The sequence below is a fragment of the Acipenser ruthenus genome, chromosome 23 (assembly GCF_902713425.1).
Source record: "Acipenser ruthenus chromosome 23, fAciRut3.2 maternal haplotype, whole genome shotgun sequence".
In the NCBI taxonomy this organism is placed as follows: Eukaryota; Metazoa; Chordata; class Actinopteri; order Acipenseriformes; family Acipenseridae; genus Acipenser; species Acipenser ruthenus.
This window is the reverse complement of record NC_081211.1, coordinates 7,597,265-7,615,402: the sequence shown is the minus strand read 5'-3', so window position 1 is coordinate 7,615,402 and position 18,138 is coordinate 7,597,265. Positions and strand designations below refer to the sequence as shown.

Below are 18,138 nucleotides of genomic sequence, written 5' to 3'. Positions count from 1 at the left end.
TAGGAGATGAAAAATCCCTTCAAATCTCATCATTTATACAATAATTTCTACAGAAAATTTAAAACAAAACACTCCTTTATCTAAATGTCATGTCTTAAAAATGTACCCTAATAAATCCTTAAAATAGCACTAACCAAGGACTCTTAGCTTAGCAATATTCTTACAAATCAGGGTTTTTTTTTCTTCTTGTTTTTCACATTCATTCTGCCACCACACTGCAAACTTGATTGAAGTAACCAAAACAGGCTTAAAAAAAAATCATTGGAAACAAACAAAAATAGAGTTCCCTTATAAAAGCGTACTACGTTACATTTGCACCGCAGTGTGGCAGTTTCCTCATGGTTATACTCAGGGGTTAACGATATATTTTAGGATGCGACGGCAAAACGGCAAAACCCTAAAGCTCTGAACAACAGCAGTGCCGTCGCTCCTGATGCAGCTACCAATGCCAGCAATAAGGCAGGAAACCCTGATCTGCAAGCAAATGAAAACTTGAAGCATATACGGGAGCTGCTGTAAATCCAGGGCGGTACATTAATTAGGTCTAGAAACCAAAATGCTATCCCTCTTCCTCATTATACGATCCGGTACCTTTTTGTTTACAAATGAACCCCTGGTTATTCTATGAACTTACTGTGGTTTGCCGTGTGTTTTTTGTCTCCTTTGCTATGTCTCTCTGTGTTTACAATGCTTACCTATGCTTTATTCATATCACCACGCTTTATTACTCCTTGCTGTGCTTTTATTGTGGTACACTTCTGTAAGGGCTGTTATATCAAAGTCCGGGAGAGCTGTGAGAATGGTAGTTCAGCTATGCAGAGGGGAATGATGCTATTTAAAAGGCTGGCAAGTGCTTCTTTTAAAAGGTTTAAAGGTTTAAAGGTTTAAAGAGCTGTGAAATTGACAAGCCACTGAACCAGTGCAGCAGTGTGGAGTAGTGGTTACGGCTCTGGACTCTTGACTGGAAGGTTGTGGGTTCAATCCCTGGTAGGGGACACTGCTGTTGTACCCTTGAGCAAGGTACTTTACCTAGATTGCTCCAGTAAAAACCCAGCTGTATAAATGGGTAATTGTATGTAAAAATAATGTGATAGCTTGTAACAACTGTAAGTCGCCCTGGATAAGGGCATCTGCTAAGAAATAAATAATAATAATAATAATAATAATAATAACCACAGTAAGTAGGTCAGGCAGAGTTGGCTAGCCTGGCACTGAGCCACTTGGGTGGAGGATGAGGAGGAGGGGTAGATAGAGTGCCGGGGGCGGTGAGAGCTCCGGGGGGGCGGGGGCGGGGGCGGGGGCGGCTGAGACCCAGTCGAAAGGTAGCACAGAGCACTGCTGGACTGCACCTGGGAGCACAGCAATCAGACTGTAAAACTGCATAGTGTATTCTACCTATTGGGACAGTGTCCTCTTCTGACTGTCTGCTCTCTGCTGTCTCCGTCTAGAGTCGGCCCATAGCTATAAAATTAGATGTTTCAACTGAGATTTCTTTGTCGATGACTCTTGTGTTATAATATATGATATCTATGTATCTGCATGGCTGGCTGGCTGCCTGCCTGTGCCTATCAATTTCAGTCAGTGTCAGTTTTTGTCAAGGAGAGAGTGGAAAGAGGTTTAAAGAGGTTCCTGTTGCAGGAAGTGAGTGAGAGAGTGAGTGAGTGAGTGAGTGAGTGAGTGAGTGAGTGGAGAGGTGGCCGCATGGAATATTAACAGGCTTTCCTCTGGTCTGTGTGTCTCCCTGGAAGATTGCTTTGCGTGTGTATCTGTGTCCGCGGGCGTCTGTGTGTCGGTGTGTGTTTGTGTTGGTGTGTGTGTTTATGTGCGTGGGTCCGTGTGAGTGTGTCCTGTTGCATGACAGTGCCGTGTGCTCGCTGCTGCGTATGTAATGCTCTCAAGATGGAATATTAATAACTGTGTGGCTGCTCTCTCTCTCTCTCTCTCTCTCTCTCTCTCTCTCTCTCTCTCTCTCTCTCTCTCTCTCTCTCCCTTGTCTGCTAATGACCCCAGTGTCTCAGCTCCCAGCCTGGCTGACTGATCTCCCCTGACAGGGCAGCTGAGGCGGAAACCTCCCTCCTTACCTTCCACCCTCCCTGGCTGCTCCCTCCCTCCCTGACTGGTCCTTCCCTCCCTCCCTGAAACTTGGTGAAGACATGCTTTGTTTTTCTTAATATATAAAATATATAAAAAAATACGAATACTGATATATTAACAAAAATAAATACACACACACACACACACAAAGAAATGTCAGAGTAAATTCCTACTAGCGGTCAAGACCAGAGAGTCTTAAAAAAAACCAACATGTTATTTCCTGTAGATACTTTGTGTGGTCAGCTGAATCCGAGGAGAAGCATTGACCCTGCCTGGTCCTGCTGCTTAGTGTATCTATCTGAGATCCACCTGACCTGCTCAGCTTCCTGAGATTGCACCAGATCCCAGTCCAAGGTGATGTGATCACATTTCAACAGGCTGGCACACAAAGAGGCTTTTTAACAAACCAGACAGCGTCCTTTGAGGAACCGGTTTTGCATTTTGTGACAGTGTAAAATCTCAGTTATAATGACTTTCATTTTAATAAGGAGAGTCTCGATAAAGGACAGCGCTTCAGTTTTATAATGAGCTACAGAACCAAGCTAGTGCTATCATTAAATCTTCAGTGAGATGGAGAGAAACTAATGGTGTTTCTCCAGTCTTCTTTCCTGTGGTTTTAAGACACATTCTACAGCTATGGCTGAAAGTTTAGCATCACCTAGAATTTTAGGATTGAGACATAATTTAGGATTTTATTTAGCATCATGTATTATTATTATTATTATTATTATTTATTTCTTAGCAGACGCCCTTATCCAGGGCGACTTACAATTGTTACAAGATATCACATTATACATTATTTCACATTATACAGATATCACATTATTTTGACATACAATTACCCATTTATACAGTTGGGTTTTTACTGGAGCAATCTAGGTAAAGTACCTTGCTCAAGGGTACAACAGCAGTGTCCCTCACTGGGGATTGAACCCACAACCCTCTGGTCAAGAGTCCAGACCCCTAACCACTACTCCACACTGCTGCTACATCATGTAATCAAAGACACTTCAAAATGATATCGCAAAAGTCTACCAGAAGCCATAATACCAGTACAGTAGTACTTCATGTTAGATTTCGAAATGTCACATTTTTCAATTGTCAGTTTTTTGTTAAGTATGTGGAAAACTACAAAGCAGAATGCAATTCAATATGTTAACGCAACATTATTTAGCAGGTTTCATTTGACTATTAAATAAGTTAATCCATAGGGTGATGCAAAACCTTTGGCCATAGCTGTACATATGTATCCAAATTTCCAGCTTGATTCAGCTTGATGAATTCACCAGAACCCTGAGATGGAGGAATTTCAAAATGGGCCAACATTTTCAGTGCTTGGGATTTTTGAAATAAAATGACAGCAGATTAAAAAAAAAACATGCAGAGAATTCAGAGACAAATATTTAGGGAAGCCATCCTTTGTTGTCACATCTCTAAACATGTTTTTATTTCATACATTGTGCTTGTTATAGCAGCAGAGTAACAGTGCTGTGTTTATTTCACTCATGAGGATAGCTGTGATCATCCCGCTCAAACCCTTTGGGGGGTCGCTGCTTATGCAACTGGCCTCGTTTGTGCCGGATATGATTTTTTTTTGGTAGCGCTTAACATTTTTGGTAGTGTGAATAGGGTATTTGTAGCTTTGCACACCAGTCTTTGGGTGTCTTTTTTTGTTTTTACAGTGCTCTATAAATGTTTCTGGAGTGTCCTATAGTGTTTTAGGATGGTGCCACAGTATTTTATATGGATGAACAGACAAGTAAATGACTTCTTTTCGAATAAAAATACACACCTGTTGAAATGTCTTGTAGTTCTCCAGTGTTTAAACTACAGAATAGAAGTTACAGTAGACACGTGTGGAAGCCATTTGAAAAGAAATGACAGCAGGCATAAAACAGTGAAAACCAACTTGTAAGCCTGTCATTTATACATGGAATTCAACTTTACCTGAATGGTAATGATTAATAAACCCAGTAAAATGTTTCAGTAATGCTTCTTGGAAGCTGCATAACACTATGTGCATAATCCTTCTCTTTAGGAACCAACAGTATTTATATCACACGTTGTCAAATGTGTTGTCATAATATTTCTTATAATGCTGTGAAAATTATATCTTTTAACAGAACTCAATACTCAATAAATTACAGTAAAAGTGTTAATGGCTACGAGTTACAAACATGCAATTTTCAGTGACAGGTCCTTTCGGTTTGTAACAAATGCTATGATGCCATCTTATGAATACTTGATGTTATGTCAGTGTTATGTCGTCTTTAAGAAGGCGTTAAAAAACCTACATCAGAGATCTCAAGTTGTGAAAGTTGTTAAGTGTGAAATTATATAAATACTAATATGTGATGTCTTACATCATGATGCACAGTTGACTCAAATTGTCTTGAGACTGCACTGCGCATCAGCGTTGTATCATGCGTGGGATTCCACAGGGAGCATTGCATTGACTCTGGCACTCCCGCAGGTTGGGGAGGCAAAATAGTCAGGATCCGTTTCTCCACGCTCAGCGATTGATAAGATGAGCCACGTGTGATATTGAGATGGAATGCCCAATTCTGCTGTTATCTAGCTTCTTGTACTTTGTTGGTTTCCGACATCTCAATGGTCAATTGAGCCTGCCTGGAAATTGCCAGAAACATGTGTACAATAAGTTCCATGTTTTCAATTAAAAGAGGATTTTAGGATTTATCAGTGCCATCTTAGTCCCCCTCAACCTAACCTACCAATTTATCTATCTGTCAACTGAATTTTTGGAAAGTAAATCTACATATAAATAAAAAAAATTCTGTGTTTGGAGAGAGTCGGGATGCTACAGCCAACTAAGTGCAGTCTCTAGTTTCTTTCCTGGTTCTCTTTAGTCCTGCTGCTCTCTGGCTCTCTTTGTCCAGTCTTTCTCTCAGTCCAGCAGCAGCTTGTCTTTGCTGCCCCGTTACTTATCCCCGTGTCCAGGGTGCGGCCCCCGGGGCATCAGCCACCAATCCTAAGAAGACACGGCTTCCCGCTTTCGATCCCCTGATGGTTGCAACATCTCGTCCCTTGGTTTGTGACAACAATGTTGCAACCGGGTCCCTCTCATGCAGCAAGCCGAACTGGTGGTGATTCTCCCGTCTCTGACATCCCTGAACACCTGCTGCCATTAAACTGTTGAACCTGGGTCACAGAACCTTGCTGAACGTGGTTAAAGCAGACCCAGGGTCGTTACACAATGCTAGCTCTAGATTTGTTTGCATGGTTGTGTGCAATATTACCCAAGATATTTCTTCTAGTTACAAATGCAGCTTCTTTGTTTGGGATTTTATTTATATTTAGAATATCATTGACACCAATGAATAAAAAAATAAAATTTGGTAGCACCTTTTTTTGAGTGGCATAAATTATGTATTTAATTATTATGCAATTACCATTTCCTAAAGTTTAGTTACATGCTAATATAATTCAAGAGATATGCCATGCATGTGTGTATCTATCATTAGACTGCCAGTTGAGCTCATATTTCATATATATGTCTTTTGCTCCAGGTATGTAGCATTACTGATATTATTCTATAAGCTATCCATACTACTAAATAATGTGCATTCAAACCACATGCCAAACACACTCAGCATACATCTGAAACATGAGCTCAAATGGCTAATGAGATAGATACGCACAGGCATGGCATATCTATTGACTGTTTATTAACATGTAACTAAACTTCAGCAAATGGTTAATTGCATATCAATTAAATACGTATTTATGCTACTCAAAATGAATCATTGCCATGTTTGTTTTGACCTATTTAAGAATGTTGTTTGTTCACGCCTCCAGTCTTTGTTTGTTAGCGCTGCAGCAGGGCAGTCCTACAGAGTTTACATATGGCATTCACATATGGCTTCAGGTGGCTGTTTTAGTTCACAGAGTGACACAGTGACCAGAAAGCTTGTGTGCTGTGCCTGGTAATGTAAACAAACCGGCAGGGCCAGTGCCAAGGGGGTGGGGGGCTTTAGTGGGCCATACCCCCCCCCCCCCCCCCAGTTTAGAAGGCTTAACTGTGCAAGGAGGTAGTTAAGAGTTTATTTGACTTTGTGAGTCTGTGTTAATATTCTTTGACCAGACTTCAGGAGCTGCTCTTCAGTTCTGGTTGCTTGCCATAGGCATATGTATGAGCTTAATCACCCAAAGTGTCTCTCTAGAGCAAGGAGCCAGCACCAGGTGATGCACAGCTGCTTTGGATCTTGTGTCTTTTAGATTTGCTGATAATGCACTGCTATGCACTAGGTGGTGCTGGCTCTGACTAATGTAAAGACACGGTGGCTGATCTAGCCTGCATTACAGATATCTATGGCAGACAGCTAGAACTGAAGAGCAGCTCCTGAACTCAGAGTCAGAAATTCAAAATCACAATGAAAAAGACCCACTCCAAACATGGCAACCATCTTGTAGGAAAATGTGAGCTTTATATATTTTTGAACATATTGCCGACTCTTGTAAAAAAAATGTATCACACATCATGGTCATAAATCAACTAGGCAGTACATTTCTCAACATTTACTCAGGAGTGTTCACCTGGAGAAAGAGAATTTCTCCTGCAGTGTAAGGATCGCAGTGTACCCAGATCACGCACCCCCCCTGCAACAATGCTGGTTTTCTGCTCCCACGATACTTCAATCAGAGCGCCAGCCTTGTTGCAGGAGGGAGCGTGATCTGGATACACTGCGACGTTTAGGAGACAAATGGAAAAGTTGAAAAAAAGTCATCCCATTGCTGATTTACCTTTGATGTGTGAACAGAAATATCGAAACAGTCATGATCATGTTGAATAATTGCAATTACAAGACATGCCTTATAAAGTAGCCTAGTCATGACTCCAGTTTGCCCCATTACAGTAGCATTTTCATACTCATTGTACAGCAGAACACAAATCGCACACTCTCATAACTACAGCTCCCGACGATAGCGCTATAAAGGGGGAGCACTGTATTTAGTTCTGCTACAGCTTCAGTCTCAGAATTGAATGGACTTGGGTGCTGCTGTGCCTTTAAGATCCGAGCTGGCATCCATGTTTTGTGCTTCAGAAACACAATGGACTGGTTTCAGGTGACTTCTTCATTGGTAACCTAAATCCCAGAGACTGGGTTACTGAATTATGTGGCATCTTTCAAAGCAGCTGGGAGGGTTTTCTGGTTTCAAATCATTTTAAAACAGGGACAGAGCTGAAACAAATATTCAAGCAAACACTGCTTGCAATGTATATTACAGAATTTGGAAAGGACTGAATCAAAAAGTTATGCAAAGGACAATAATAACAATGTGTTCCTTCTTTAGAGGTTACCAGATTTATTAAACTTCTGAGGTATTCCTTTACGGTAACATATTAAAAATGAACAGGCATTTTGAAATAGTATTGATTTATGAAAACCCTATTGGTCCCAGCATTAAAAATGAACCTACTGTATAACTGTTGTTAATTTGTGAAACTGGATATTTGTCACCTGTTTTTCCCCACTCAGACCCCTTGCTTTCTAAAACTCTTGATATCCCTTAATATATGATCTATTTTAATAATCTAAACAGTGGTGGATCTAAACAATGTCGCTCTTTAACTGTAGATTCATCCAGATGGGGTTTTCCCTTCAGAGTAATATACAGACTCTCTTTGACTTACTGTATTTGTTGTTGCTGGATATTTGAGCCCTTCTTTCTCCTGGTAAAGTCATTTTTTTTTAATATGAAAGAAACGGAAAGACATGAATATATTAATTCTACTTCTTGAAGCCCCTTGTCCTGCCTCCCCTCCCCTCCGCCTGCATTATTAATTCATGAGGTCTCTCTCTTGCTCTGATTTGAAGTCTTACAGAAGCGGCGGGCTTCAAACGTCTGCCAATGGAGCTGCTATTAATATTTAATAACCTCCCGGTTGCGAGCTGAAAGCGAATCGTCCCGGCAGTGCTTGTAAGGTCTCTCTGCTCTCTCTCTTTCTCGTACCAGCAGTCTTAACTCAAACTGACTTAATTAGGCTTTCTGAGTGGATTCTCAATCGATGAATCTGTGAAACTGTCTGCGTCCGTCTCTAACTTGCCTAGATCATCTTACCTGTGGAGAAAACCTTGTATAGACATTCAGAAAAACTTGAGGGCTGATATTTATTGCCCATTTTACTCCACTCACTCATTAAATACTCTGTGCTTTCTTTGATAACTGTCTTGGTAGAAGCTTTTTTGCACAAGACTTTTATCTTTAGCGAGTAACCTTGGTAAATAATAATAACATAAGAACATAAGAAAAGTTTGACCCATCAAGGCACGTCCCTCGAATGCCACTTCTCCACGAAGGGAACTAATTTAACAGGACAGAATCTTATGGTTTCTTTTTAATGTTCCCAGTTTTTTTTAGATACTTCTCAGCTTCCACGTATTCCCTCTTGTCCTAACCTCTGTGTTATTTTTTTTTTGTAGTGGCCTGGGTTATTTATACCATTTAGGGTTTTATAATCTTCAATTAAACCTACTCTTTCCCGTCTGTTTTTCTCTGCTGAAGAGATTTAGTTATTTTAGTCAGAGCTTGTGCCATTTAGTCTTGATCTGCCCCTTCTCAAGTGCAATAATGTCGCTTTTGTAGTGAGGTGAGCAGAAGTAGACACAGTATTCTAAGTGGGGTCTAACTAGAGCATTGTATAATCTTAGAATAACTTACCAGGACTTGCATTCCACAGAATCTAAGCAGGTAAGAAATTCAATATTCTGTAAAATTAAGACAAAAGCCAGCCCTGCAGGTGTCTGCTTTGGGCTCACTGTGCGCCTAGCTGAGTTTGCTTGCTGGAGCTCCAGAGTGAATGCTCCCAGTGGAACCAGCGCTCCCCTGACTGTGAGACTCACCCTGCACACCACGCGGCCGTGCCTTTACCAGGGGAGACCCTCTGGGACCCCTGCGCTCCCCTGACTGTGTGACTCACCCTGCACACTACGCGGCCGTGCCTTTACCAGGGGAGACCCTCTGGGGACTCCCAATATGCCCTTTATTTGCATCTAGTTTTAACTATATACAGCCAAACCCGCTTAATATCACTTATATTAATGTCACCCTTCACTTACCATCACCACATTGATATGTCCCAGTCTGAATATAATCCGAGTCAATGGGGTCAAGCTCCTGATAATATCACTCATGCAACTGATTTCCACCAATCTTAATATGACTTAAGAGTATAGAAGGGTTACAAGAGATTAGAAGGGATAGAAGTAAGCTGCTGTTCAGTTTTGAAATGTTCTGTAACACAATGTAGCACACAGAACACTTCAATGGACATGTTGAATTGAAATCAGTGAACACTTCTTGTCTCAATACTTCTTTCATGTTCTAATAATTATTTTGTCAGGTTTTTGGTGCGCTCCTGATAAAATGGACTGCTTATTTTTCCAGTTTTTGCTCAGTCCAGTGATATTTACAGGGCTGGACTGTGTTAATAAATGGAATCCCCAGCACACTGAAGACACTGTACAATTACAGTACCTCTCGTCTTCAGCACTGAAAAGGTTACAGTATTACAAGCCCTCTCTCGAGGTTCCTTTGGTGTTTTTGGTGCTCTGTGCACTGAAGAGTTAACAGGAGATGGCTCTTATTAAAGCATACTGACTCCTGCCACCCCCACCCCCTCAACTAAACCCCAAATGACACCCTGCATACCTGGATTTCAGTCAGCTAAACCATAATTAGTGCCCAGAAGCTGAAACTGTAATTACAGGAGTGTATCATTAGCGCGGGGGCTGGGAGCTGCATTCTGGGAAGTTTCGCATTCATTTCACCTGGGTTAAAGCTAGCCGGTTTCACAATCAGGTCCTGTTGTTGTATAATAATACTCATATGAGTTTACTGTGCATTTCTTATGCATCTGTATGATTTGCACCCATACAGGTACCGAATAACCATGTATTTGATATAATGCTAATGATATATTGTAGACCCCGATATTTATGTAATACAGCCATTTGAAATTTCTTTGTATCAGATGGTTTAAAATTAATATCTGTCCTGTTTAATTATTCTTTTAATTAACTATGTATTATAAAAAATATAATACAGGGTGCTGTGTAAGATACAAGCTGATTTTCACCCACTCAGGGTCAGCACGGCTACTAAGCCCACTTGTGGCAAAGCCATTCCTGGGTACCCTCTCTGACCTCTTGTGGGGCTGATACCAGCTTGTATCGTACAGCACCCTGTACAATATTCTAATTACAGCACAGTCTGAATGTGCAAACAGTGTTAAATGCTTTACCTTTTAAACTTTGTATTATTTCAAAAGCACACTTTGGTCTGTGGTAGAGAGAGAAGTGACAGTTTCATATGCAGTGGAGGTGCAATACATTTCCACCTTTAAAAGGGCACAGGAGCCAATGAGAAAGTCACAGTAAAGTATGTGCATGGTCCATATGTATCTTTTTATTTTTTGTTATATACTTTAAGTCAATTGTACGTACAACAAATGGTCAAATACATATATTTCTACATATATTATAAATATACTGGTTATGTAACTGGGTTTTATACTAAAGCTTATAAAATGTAATGTTATCATGAGTACATGCCTTATTAGTGTTAGGTAGATGCCTGTAGAGAACCACATCTATAGAGAACTCAGTACAAAATAAATTCAGCGACAAACATTTCGACTTTTCCACTGTCTTTAATGTTGAGTTTTGATTCATATACTCATATCACTCAATGTGGACAACACCACCCCAAGTGGTAAGGTGATTTTATGTTGTTTATTTTAGTATTTCTACAGTATATAAAAATAAAAACATTAGAAAACGTTTAATGAGCACTAAAATACAGAAGAAAGTGTAGTCCAGTTAAACATTAAATGTATGTATTCCCTGTTATTCAGTCAGCTTTCTACAGTGCTGTTTTGTTTTACCTACTCGCTGCAATTGAAATTCCAGTAAAACCTGTTTGGATGTGACTGTGCCCAGGCCCAGCTCTGCTCTCCACCCCCTGTCTGGCTCCACTGTGGGCAGGCTGTTGTGTAACTGAGCTCCAGGTTTTAATTGCTCTGCTTGGTTTTGCGGTTCTCCACAGGGAAAGGCTTGTCTGGGGCCCTGGGAAATTGTCCTGCTTAGCTGGTTGAGTTCGTATTGTGAAAGGCTGCTTCGAACAGCAAAAGCCCTCCTCTCGCTTTCTCTGATTGGCAACACAACATCATAACACGTTCCCAGTGGCTTAACTTACTTTTCCGACTGTGAGGTAGTTATTTTTTATATGTTCACTACAGTTTTTTTTTTTAAAGCGATCTTTGTAAATGTATTCAACCAGTTGAATAGAAACTCCAGCAGAAATTGTGTGAAGTGCTGTCAGATGTATCTGAGAGTGTCCGCAGAGCCAGTTTCCCAGTGCACCCTGGCTCTCTTTCCCTCACGTTTATCCCTCTGTGTGGTGAGGAGAGAAGGGAGCAGGGCATCTGTCTCCATGGCAACTAGAGAGAGGGAGGGAGCGAGAGGGGCGGGGGGGTGGAAGTGGAACGACAGTGTTGACTCGTCATTCCTGTCTAAATTTGAGCACTTCCGAAAAAAAAGAATTTCAGTTACTTGTGTCATAATTCCCTACTAGCTAGGAGGTAGCAAAACCAATCGAACTGCTACGTGGAAACGGATCCCTTCCTGTGTGGTAGGTCACACGACCTAATTGCAGCTAGACCAGTGGAGAACATGTCAGTTTCAGTGTCACTTGGGTGGTCTGGACTACACGTGTACAACACTTGTCTGTATATGGAAAAGATTAATTATTGAATACATACAAAACACTGTACACAGATGACATCTGTATTTGACAACGCTGAAACGTTTAGGAGACAGTTCCACGTGGAAAACATTTAACACGTAAACTTGTATATTAAGGAGTCTTTCAGTTTTTGTCATTCCAGCTCAAAAACTGCAAAATGATGAATTCATGCAAGCACCCCCCCCCCCCCCCCCCCCCCGGTCCAAGATACATTGGGTCTTTTAGCAGCTCCCTCACTTTCATAAACTGTCACCAGCATCGAAGTATTCTTTTTTATATTGGAATTCTGCTCAACAGCCATTTTTAATTGGCCCATTTTCTTGTAATGGGTTATAATGTACGGTTTATATTGTGGTTTTGTGCCATTTAGTAGCATGAGTACATATTGCTGGGCGTTCCCTCTCTTTTACCACAGTACAAATACAGTTTCCACCCTCCCTATCTTCCTATCCTTTTCCTCTCTTCACCCATTCCCACTCTCTCTCCATTCTCTTCTCTCACTTCTCTTTACCCCCCCTCTCTCTCTCTCTCTCTCTCTCTCTCTCTCTCTCTCTCTCTCTCTCTCTCTCTCCCAGCTCCAGTCTAGTCAGGTGTCTCTGTAATGTACCTCTGCTCTCACCGCTCTCTGTCGCTCTCTCTCGCTCGCTCTCTTCCTCTATTTCAGCGGGAGTCAGGCTGGCTGCCATGGCAACGGGAACCCTCCTTCTCCAGCAGGTCTCCTTGGCAACCAGCTGTGTGGCATCCTGGTAACCAGGGGTGCCCAGCATGCCAACCTGTCTGCGTGTGACAAGTAGAATAAGGCCAGCTAGTGTAATTCCACTCTGCTGGCATAAAATAAGCCATTAAAGGCATAAGTATGTACCTTAGCCCCAATTGCTATCCTGCATGGAAAATAGTTCATATTGGCACACAATGGCTGCTGTTTTAAAACAGTTTTTCTTCTTTTTTTTGTGATTTTACATTTAGGTACTCATTATATATTGCTGTTTCAGAATAACTCAAGTGAATGGAACATTTATCTACCAAATAGTTGATTTGATCAACCAAAAACATTTGACTCAGACAGGCACAGACACTTACAAGCAAGCTTACAGAGGCTAACCACAGTCAATGTGCGCACTCATTTTGGAGCGAACGTATATATTTCAGTTTTAAACAGTGTATAACATATTTATCCTCCACAACAATTACACTTTCAGTAGTGCTGAATTTAGGAATCATAATACATTCAATTACAAAAGTTTCGACAAGTCTTTTGTTCATTTGAAGACATTGAAAAACACTTTTGTTTATTTTTTTTCAGTATTTCTAGTGTCATATATTTTCTGTTCATAACAATACTATGCTATACTACACTTTACTGTGCTTTTACCATAGTTTTTATTAATTTCATTTTTCGGTGTTATTTTTAGCTTTTTTTTTTTTTTTTTTCCCTGGCTTTCGCTTTTTATATACTGTATGAAATTATTGTTTTCGGTTACTTTCCAAAATGCTTTAAGTTTTTTTTTTCTGTCACAATATGTGTAGTAAATCGACAGTGCTTGCACACTTAAGTTGTACCTTCTTTCCTTTGCTCCCTCCTCTCCCCCTCTCTACCCCCTCTCTAACCCTTCTCCCTCCCTCTCTCATCTATCTCTCAATCTCTCTCCCTCTCCCCCTCTCCCTCCTCTCCCCCTCTCTAACCCCTCTCCCTCCCTCTCTCTCATCTAACTCTAAATCTCTCCCCCTCCCTCCTCTCCCCCTCCTCTCCCCTGCTCTAACCCTTCTCCCTCCCTCTCTCTCATCTAACTCTCAATCTCTCCCCCTCTCTCTCCTCTCCCCCTCCTCTCCCCTGCTCTAACCCTTCTCCCTCCCTCTCTCTCATCTAACTCTCAATCTCTCCCCCTCTCTCTCCTCTCCCCCTCCTCTCCCCCTCTCTAACCCCTCTCCCTCCCTCTCTCTCATCTAACTCTAAATCTCTCCCCCTCCCTCCTCTCCCCCTCCTCTCCCCTGCTCTAACCCTTCTCCCTCCCTCTCTCTCATCTAACTCTCAATCTCTCCCCCTCTCCCTCCTCTCCCCCTCCTCTTCCCCGCTCTAACCCTTCTCCCTCCCTCTCTCTCAATCTCTCTCCCTCTTCCCCTCTCCCCCTCTGCCTCCTTCTTCCCCCTCTTTCTCATCTATCTCTCTCTCTCCCTCTCCCTCCTCTCCCCCTCTCTTCCCCCTCTCCTTCCCTCTCTCTCATCTATCTCTCAATCTCTCTCTCCCCCTCTTCCCCCTCTCCCTCCCTCTCTCTCATCTATCTCTCAATCTCTCTCTCTCCCCCTCTCCCTCCCTCTCTCTCATCTATCTCTCAATCTCTCTCTCTCCCCCTCTCCCTCCCTCTCTCTCATCTATCTCTCAATCTCTCTCCCTCGCCCCCTCTCCCTCCTCCATCCCTCTTCACACTCTGTCTCTCTCCAGTGTCCTGGCTGGCCTGTTTTTCCGATCCCCTGCCCGCCTCACCTGTTCTCTGTACTATTTCGGAGCTGGCTGGTCGAGGCTTCAATTAGCGCCCTGTCAGCCTGGCACCCGTTAGCAGGGCAGCGAGCCGAGCTCAGAGCCCGGCCCTGAGCCCTGTGCCCTGAATACTGCAGAGCTTCAGCCAGGGCACATTCTTAAGCTGCAGGGACATGAAGCCACTTTGTGGCTTGGAACAGCTTTACTGTTACTGTCATTTCTGCTCTCAGGGGTATGGACATGTTTAAACAAGTCACAAGCATATTGTATGTCTGAACTAGCCTGAGCAAGGTGGAATTTCTGTAATGAGGATAAAAATGACCACTAGGGGTGCACTAAGGGTGTCTTTTAGAAGTGTGCATGGGTAATGGGTAGATGCTTGTTCATGAAGGACACCATATAGAAATCTTTTAATCTCCCTCACCCACTCCCTATCACTCTCTCCTTTCTTTCGCTCTTCTCCCCTCTAATTCTCCCCTCCCTTTCCCACACTCCCCATTCCTCTCCCCCTCTACCGTCACTTTCTCCCCTTCTCTCACTCATTCCATCCCCCACTCTTTCTAACCCTCTCTATGTCTCCCCATTTGTCTTTTCATCTCCCCTTCTCCCTCCTCCCCACAACCTCTCCCTTTTCCTTTCCCCTCCCTCTCCCTCTCTTCCTCCTACCCCCCCTCTTCCTCCCTCTCTCAGTGTGATTTCACTCTCTTACACCTACGCCCCCCCCCCCCCCCACACACACAGACAGACTATTCAGATGAAGTGCTGTCGCTCCGTGATGAAGCGGCTGTGATGTCAGCCAGTCAGTCTGTCAGGCTGTCCCCCTGCCCTCTCTCTCTGGCACAGACAGCTCCGATAGGGCAGGACACCTGCAGATGCTGCACATGGGGGTATGAAGGCAGGCTGGCACCTTTTCCCGTACCCACATAAACACAGACTGGCTTGCCAGGTTCCAGCCGTCACATGCAAATCTACTTATTAATACTGGCGGGATGCATATCATGAGTCTAAATACACATTTCTGCTGTTGACAGTTGTATTATGCCATTCAAACTTAGTACTGTGCCAGCCATGTTGCTTAGCAACCGGTTTAGTTTAGGCCTTCAGAAACTGGCACGTGAATATTCGTCTTGCACATCGCTTACTGTCTCAGTTAATAAAATTGGAAGCAGAAATCAGACTCCACTCCCTCTAAAAAGTCTGAAACATAAGATCCTGGTTGGCTTGTCAGAAATATGATGTGTCTCAGAGATACGTGCACTCACGTTTACTATGAATACTGAAAGACAGACTTGTCTGTAAATCACAGTGGCCGTCATAACTGTGCAGTGCATAGTAATCCATCGTAGATGTGAGCTTGCCTCGCACACTGAATGCATGCCTGCCACAGAGCTCCCCTGTGTCCTAAACCCTGCTATGTGCAGACAGGGATTGCAGTAACCACATGACTTTTGCAGAAATTAAAGGTTTGCAGCACAAGGGGGGTAGAGTAGAGTTTTGAGCAAAATACAGGAGAAAATCTGTCCCGGGAGTTGTCTGGGAGAAAAAAAACGGGAGAGTCCCGGTAAATAAGGGACTGTTGACAGGTCTGATAATGCAAAACTGAGGTTTGGAAGGTGGGCAGAAATGATTGCTATTTTGTAAGTGTGGTCGTCAGTGTTACCGTTTTCTTGGTTATAAGAGTCTGTTTGTCTGTTCATAATCAATCCGTTTTCAAAATAGCTCAAAAAGCTGTCGGTTTTGAAATGCAGTTCAGGGGTGGAGCAATTGCTTATGGTTTGCTCATTAAAAAGTGTATTGATAAATTATGGACAGACAAGAAGTAATGTGCCACCAAGTTTAACCCAAATATGCTCCATTTGATGACGGTTTATTTAAATTTGACACAGCATTCATAACACTGTATAACTATGTGCATAGTCACTCGACATAACGTACATATAAGCTTTCATAACACATCATAACGTGGGCTGCAAAAATGATATTGTTTAATAGATCTCAACAATTACAGTAAAAATGTTAATGGCTACGAGCCACAGACATGCACCTGGAATGTATACCTGTGTGCCTGTATGCAATATATGTACAATATGTATGTATGTACAGACGTGCTCAAATTTGTTGGTACCCCTCCACAAAAAACGACGAATGCACAATTTTCTCTGAAATAACTTGGAACTGACAAAAGTAATTGGCATCCACCATTGTTTATTCCATATTTAATAGAAATCAGACTTTGCTTTTGATTTTTTATTCAACATAATATTGTAAATAATAAAACAAATGAAAATGGCATGGACAAAAATGATGGGACCGCTAACCTAATATTTTGTTGCACAACCTTTAGAGGCAATCACTGCAATCAAACATTTTCTGTAGCTCTCAATGAGACTTCTGCACCTGTTAACAGGTAGTTTGGCCCACTCTTCCTGAGCAAACTGCTCCAGCTGTCTCAGGTTTGATGGGTGCCTTCTCCAGACTGCAAGTTTCAGCTCTTTCCATAGATGTTCGATAGGATTCAGATCAGGACTCATAGAAGGCCACTTCAGAATAGTCCAATGTTTTGTTCTTATCCATTCTTGGGTGCTTTTAGTTGTGTGTTTTGTCTCATTATCCTGTTGGAGGACCCATGACCTGCGACTGAGACAGAGCTTTCTGACACTGGGCAGTACGTTTCGCTCCAGAATGCCTTGATAGTCTTGAGATTTAATTGTGCCCTGCACAGATTCAAGGCACCCTGTGCCTGGCGCAGCAAAGCAGCCCCAAAACATAACCGAGCCTCCTCCATGTTTCACTGTAGGTATGGTGTTCTTTTCTTTGAAAGTTTCATTCTTTTGCCTGTGAACATAGAGCTGATGTGACTTGCCAAAAAGCTCCAGTTTTGACTCATCTGTCCAAAGGACATTCTCCCAGAAGGATTGTGGCTTGTCAATATGCATTTTAGCAAATTCCAGTCTGGCTTTTTTATGTTTTTCTTTCAAAAGTGAGTCCTCCTGGGTCTTCTTCCATGGAGCCCACTTTCGCTCACAAAGCGTCGGATGGTGCGATCAGAAACTGACGTACCTTCACCTTGGAGTTCAGCCTGTATCTCTTTGGCAGTTATCCTTGGTTCTTTTTCTACCATTCGCACTATCCTTCTGTTCAATCTGGGGTCGATTTTCCTCTTGCGGCCGCGCCCAGGGAGGTTGGCTACAGTTCCATGGACCTTAAACTTCTTAATAATATTTGCAACTGTTGTCACAGGAACATCAAGCTGCTTGGAGATGGTCTTGTAGCCTTTACCTTTACCATGCTTGTCTATTATTTTCTTTCTGATCTCCTCAGACAACTCTCTCCTTTGCTTTCTCTGGTCCATGTTCAGTGTGGTGCACACAATGATACCAAACAGCACAGTGACTACTTTTCTCCATTTAAATAGGCTGAATGACTGATTACAAGATTGGAGACATGTGTGATACTAATTAAAGAAACTAATTAGTTTGAAATATCACTATAATCCAATTATTTATTATCTTTTCTAAGGGGTACCAACAAATGTGTCCAGGCCATTTTAGAATATCTTTGAAGAATAAGCAATAATTAATCACTTTTCACAGCTTCTTTGCTTTATTCTATGACATACCAAAGGCATGCAAGTATACATGATAAAATAGCTTTTAATTTCATCACTTTTCAGGAGGAATGAAGCATTATTTCAATGAGCTGTAAGGGTACCAACAAATTTGAGCACGTCTGTATGTATGTATGTATGTATGTATATATGTGCTTGTTAATTACAGTTCTATATCAACTGATATGCTTATCTG

The 18,138-nt window shown here is 42.1% G+C and overlaps 1 protein-coding gene across 1 annotated transcript in view; it reads left to right on the top strand.

Moving 5' to 3' along the window:
* LOC117413722 (forkhead box protein O6-like) overlaps positions 1–18,138 on the top strand; it is a 48,350-nt gene that overhangs the window by 24,186 nt on the left and 6,026 nt on the right. The gene's annotated exons all lie outside the window — the stretch shown is intronic.